The 5,886-nt window shown below is 51.1% G+C and overlaps 1 non-coding gene across 1 annotated transcript; it reads left to right on the top strand.

The window, feature by feature from the left end:
* The first annotated feature begins 2,093 nt into the window (after positions 1-2,093).
* LOC119621978 (U6atac minor spliceosomal RNA) lies at positions 2,094-2,215 on the top strand. The gene has a single exon (XR_005238607.2). It is a non-coding gene; the product is annotated as a U6atac minor spliceosomal RNA (small nuclear RNA).
* The last annotated feature ends 3,671 nt before the right edge of the window (positions 2,216-5,886 follow it).

Raw genomic sequence — 5,886 nt, 5'->3', positions numbered from 1 at the left:
CACCTCCACCCCACGCCCCTCCCAAGTGGTAGGCATGTCTCACTGTAGAGGCAGGACCCACACAACTCACCCCCACACCCCAACAGCAAGGATTCGCTCTTCTTCCACTGTCTTCTCCCCAGATACCAAGCCAGCAAGCAGGCACACCAGCCTCAGGTAGTCCTTCTTTGACCTCATTGTCCCATGGGCCCTGGGATGAACATTGTCACCGGGGAAGAACTACCATGTACCACCCCCGACCACGTGCCTGGTGTTTCACACAGACATTCTTGTTCAGTCCTTATAATGCCCTGAGAAGAAGGTACGTACTATCACAGACAGGGAAACTGAGTCTTGGGAAGACGTCCCTGGCCCAACCCAGCTAGTCTACAGGAGAGCCAGGTTTCTGATGCCAAAGCCCACGCCCTTTCCCTGTCTTAAGCAGAGAAGCATTTTCTGTCTTCAACCAGCCTGCTGGAAAGCCAGGTGCTACCAGCTAGTAAGCAGCAATGCAATCTAATTCTTTTCAGGGCGGTGGGAGACATGGGGGGAAAAAAGGGTTTGTTTTACAATGGACAAGGAGAGAAAAGAGAGTTATTTCTTAAATGTTTGCCTGGGAGACCAGAATTTAAGCCTCAGTCACCAAGAAGGAAAACCCAGTGTTTTCACTTGAACCCCACGTCCCCCAGGGCAGAAATCCAGTGAGAGGAAGCGAGTTTCATGAGAATGAACCACAAAGTCTTCACAGGCCGATCCAAATTTCCCAGCTGCAATCTCCAAATCCCTCACCCAGCCCTCCCATCCTCCAAACCACAGCCCCAGGCTCCACCCCGTGCCCTCCTCGGCTCCTGCTCCTCAGGATCTTAGAAGAATGCCAAAGGGGGTCTGGTGTATTCAGTCCAGTCACCCACTTGACAGAGAAGGGGGCTCTCAGGCTGCAGTGACAAGCTCAGAGGAAAATCAGACAGCGGGGCTTTCCACATGGCACCTCCCTGCTCCATTCTCCTGGGCAGCAAAAGCAAGGGGTCTGGCTATGAGGTGATTTCAAAATTCCTCAGACCGTGCCAAAGGGAGGAGGGAGGAAGCACCCACAGTGGGTAAGATGTCACCTGCTCTGGGTCCTGTAAGCCCTGCCCCCTGCCCAGAGCCAGTGAGGCCTGCTGAAGGCTCTTGAGCATTGAAAAGATTATGGTCTATCCCTACCTCCAGTCCTAAATTCTAAAGAAAAACACCACTGAGCCACGAAAAAGTCTAAGTCCCAAGAAATTCTGATTTCCGCCCCCCCACGATGATTACTCTGCAGCATTTTTTGGAATATCAAATTCTTCTCTCGTCCCCCTCACCCCCCCCTTCCATTTTGTCCCCTGCTTGACTGGTCCTACTAGAGGATGTTTAGCTTGCCCACGGCATGAGTGAGGGAGCGAGCCTTGAGCAGCTGTGGTAATTGGACCTTTTCTGAAATGTGCTCAGTGTCAGGACCGGACGAGTCTTTGGGCCTTTAGGAGTGATGCACTGCTGAGCAGATGTGCAAGGCAGCCACATCTGCTACCCAGGGTTCCTTTAAGGACTCGGTGCCAGTGAATCCAGGCCCAGCAACCTCCTGTTCCACAGCCCCAGCTTGCCAGCTTCCAACCTGGGAGGCTGTATCTGGAAGGCCGGGGGCCCTGCTCCTGTGGTACCGAGGCAAGCTGGGAGATTCCGGGAGGGTCTCTTCCCCTCTGAGTCGCGACTTCAACCATACCATGAGGACTTACAATACCATTCATCTGCTCTCAGAGCTGGGGCAAAAATCAGAGCAGGCAGCGAGGGACCGTGCCCATCTTACTAACGGACACCCTCGCATCTGCCTGGCCCAGCCCCTAGCACACAGTCGTCAGACCCCAAAAACTGAGAGGACTGAGACTCAGATAGGGGATGGGAATCCCAGACAGTATCCCCATCTCGTGATTACAATGCTCCTGTTCCCAGTGGATTAAGTAACTGGCCCGAGGCCCCATGCTCCCAAGCGATGCAGTTAGTCCTTGAACCCACCAGACCCACAAGCCTGAGTCTCAATCACTCTGCACCAGTTTCAACCAACATGTATATACATACAGATTCAAAAGAAGAGAGCCAGGTTGTATGAAAAGAGAGGTTAGCACTCCCCTTGACAAGGATGGAAGAGCCCTAGGGCCTGACAACACACATACGGTTAAGGCACTGCCACCTACATCATGGCATCTAAACATCTTTTTGTTAAAATTTAAAATAATAATTTAAGACAGGGCGTGGTATTTCACGCCTGTAATCACAGTACTTTGGGAGGTCAAGGTGAGGGGATCACTTGAGGCCAAGAGTTCAAGACCAGCCTGGCAACATGGTAAAACCCCGTCTCTACTAAAAATGCAAAAAATTAGCAGGGCATGGTGGTGCATGCCTGTAATCCCACTGAGGCAGGAGAATCACTTGAACCCAGGAGGCAGAGGTTTCAGTGAGCAGAGACCATACCACTGCACTCCACCTGGATAACAGACTGAGAATCTGTCTCAAAAAAAAAAAAGAAAGAAAGAAAGAAAGGAAAAGAAAAGAAAAGAAAAATAAACAAGCCGAGCGTGGTGGCTCACACCTGTAACCCCAGTACTTTGGGAGGCTGAGGCAGGCAGATCATTTGAGTTCAGGAGTTCGAGACCAGCCTGGCCAACATGGCGAAACTCCATCTCTACTAAAAATACAAATATTAGCTGGGTGTGGTGACGGGCGCCTGTAATCACAGCTAATCGAGAAGCTGAGGCAGGAGAATCGCTTGAACCTGGGAGGCGGAGACTGCAGTGAGCTGAGATCGTGTCACTGCACTCCAATTTGGGCAACAGAGTAAGACTACGTCGAGAAAAAGGACGGACGGAAGGAAGGAAGGAAGGAAGGAAAGAAGGAAGGAAGGAAGGAAGGAAAGAAGGAAGGAAGGAAGGAAGGAAAGAAGGAAAGAAGGAAAGAAGGAAGGAAGGAAATAATAATTTGAAAAATTTTATTTAAAAAAAAGAGCCAGGGGACAAAGACGACCAGTCAGAGATCTACTGGTTTGTGCCAGACACCCTGACATACATCTTTCGTAAGCTTCGCCACACACTTACAGGGTAGGTATCATAACCCTCATCTCACAAGGAAAGAAACTGGGGCACAGAGAAGTCACTGGGCCAAAGCTATACAGCTGGTGAGCCGCAGTTGGAACCCAAATACATCTGGACGCAAAGTGTGCCTCCATGGCCTTCAGACTGGTCTGCTTCGAGAAAAAAACACTTCACGGAAACCAAAATGATCCCTTGCTTCTGAGACAACTCTCTTTCAGGGACTTATCACAGATTAGGAGCGCTATTCTTTTGTGTAAAAAGAACTGAGACTGGCCAAATATTTACCAGCCCGCGCAGAGGGCTGTAGACTGGCCCAGCAGCGGAATTAACTCCTCCTGTAGTATCAAGGGCCAAGCTGTTGCTAGACAAAGTGGAGGAGAGAATCCTCACCATTCAGACAGCTCAGCTTTGGGCAAAGAGGGACCAAAGGAAACCCAGGGAAGCAGCCAGGGGCTCGGCAGGGATGGCCACCAACAAAACCCCGGAGGGATTTCTTCTAAGGTTCAGAATTTCCAGAGTTGCTAGGAGTGCAGATGAGAGGAATGGCTTCTCCCAATACCTCCTTTGCAATTCCAATCCTGCTGGACAAAAACTGATCTTTAATCTTTCATAGGTTGGGATTTTTCTTTTTCTTTAAAAAAAAAAAAAAGCTAAAACGGCAAGGTTAATTATTCACCAGGCTGCAATTTACCTAAGAGTTGAGGGAATGCAAGTTTCTTCCCAGTACGCAGGACCAGGAATCCAGCTGGATTTTTAGGAGTCTCCCATCGGTCTCCCCGGAGGTCTAGCTAAAACCCTCCCCATCCTACCAGCTTTCCACCTTGTATTTAGCTGCTTCCTGAAGAAGGCTCCAGGGTAAATCAGTCTATGTTCAAGCTACTTCCCCTTGAAACCTTGAGGTACCCATCTTTGAAGGATGGACTGGGGGTGGGGATAGGAGCCAGGAAGGAGGCCTCCGCTCCAGGAAACTATGAATTCGAGAGAGCAAAATCAAAAAGCTCTCCACTACAACACAATTCCTCAATACAACGGCCTACACGGAAGCATAAATCAGTTGCAGGAGGCCAGGCTAGCCCAGCCCACTGCATAGCTGATTCAATCACATTTTGCAAAGGAAAAAAATCCAAGAAGGAAAAACCTAATCACTCACTTCCCCCAAAGAAACGAAGCACCAAGTCATTTCCTAAAAATCTCTAAAGCCCTGGCCAGACCCAGAAAGAATGGGGCACAGCCTGAGGGAAACTGCCAGGGGCGCCACAGTGCTCCTCAGGTCTCATTCCCAGCCCTGAGAGTCCACCTTGTCCAGCCTGTCCCCTCCAGGGTGGGTGCAGGGCAGCCAGCCCGGCCTGCTTTTCAGCATCTCGTTGCTCCAGCCCACTTCTAGGATGTTTTATGACCACGCAATATTCTGGAGATTTCCACTTCATTTACTTTTAGACACTGATCCCCAGGGCTGGGAGAGGCATTGGTTCAAAGGGAGAACTTTGTTTTCCCAAGCTGATTCAGCGCTCCAAAGAGCATTTTTCTTAATTAGGGGCGAGGTCTCCAATTGAAGCTCCCACCAGTTCCACTCCTAGACAATTTTGTCTCCAAAATGAGAATTTGTCAAGATGCTCAGAAATCCACCCCATGGCCAAAGAAACACTTTTCTCTCATAATTCTGACATCTGCACCTTCCACTGGCTAAGCCTCCAGGACAAAGCTAACACGGACAAAAGTCAGGCCAACTGCAGGACTGGGTATGTCCCTTTCTGGGCTCCCAGTCCCAAACCTGCCTCCGTGACCCCAAAGCACACCTGACTGCCCACCACACACCTGGTTCCCGTGTTGGCTCCCATGTGCCCCCAAAACAGGGACAGCAGCATGGGCAGGACGCCTGCAAAGGACTACTCTACACGTGGCCTGCAGAGGCAGGGAGCCTGTGGGAAAATGCCTCTTGGAAGGGTTTTTCACGACCTGGCAAGGGGTGGGCCAACCTGGCCGTGACGGTTCCTCCCTCTCACCCTCCCTCCTCCCAGCTCCTAAAAACCTCTCCTGTTTTCCAAAGCCAAGTAAGACAGGGACCAGACGTTCCCTATTTTGTCAACCAGTTCTTCACACAGTTCAAGTCACCTCACTGCATGTCCCCAAATGTTTTTCCACGGCCCCCACGGCCAAGAGCCAAAAAACAACACAAATAAAAGGATAAATAACCAAAGTTCCAACACCAGGCAAACCCGAGGTTTCAGGGGCTGGTGGGTTTTTCTTTTCGGGGAGTAGAAGCAAAGGCACTACTATAGACTTCCTATAGATAAGAGACTTTAAGGGAGAGTTTAAGGAATTCCAGCATAAAACTTTAAGAGGACAGGAGTGGGTCCACATTATGTTGCATCTGTCAGGGAACAAAAAACTGGCCATTGGTAACACATCCACAAAGATCCATCTTTAAAGAAATGGTGTTTGGGAGAGGGACGGGGGCTTCCGGCGCCACCGGGCCAAACCTCGGCTTCCCACCTCCCCACGGGCAATTCTAGAAGTCAGGCCCGGTTCTCCCCACCCCCAAGCTCAAGGTTGCCGCCCTGGAAAGCGCAACAGGGCAGGCCTCGGTAAGTGGCAGGGCTTGGCCCATGGGTAAGCCGGGTCCGTCTATCCACTCAACCCAGGTCGCCGGGGCGGGGCCCACGTCTGCCCAAAGGGTACGGATCCGCAAGCAGTGACCGACTCACACTTCCGAGAGCGTAGCTATTTCTCCAGCGAAGTGCGGGGATTTCCCGAATCCCCGCACGCAGCCGGTGGCGAGCGCACCTCGCCACTCCTTCTCCAG

This window comes from Chlorocebus sabaeus, chromosome 16, assembly GCF_047675955.1.
Source record: "Chlorocebus sabaeus isolate Y175 chromosome 16, mChlSab1.0.hap1, whole genome shotgun sequence".
Lineage (NCBI taxonomy): Eukaryota > Metazoa > Chordata > Mammalia > Primates > Cercopithecidae > Chlorocebus > Chlorocebus sabaeus.
Note: the sequence above shows the minus strand (reverse complement) of the source record. Positions and strands in the feature narration are given on the sequence as shown.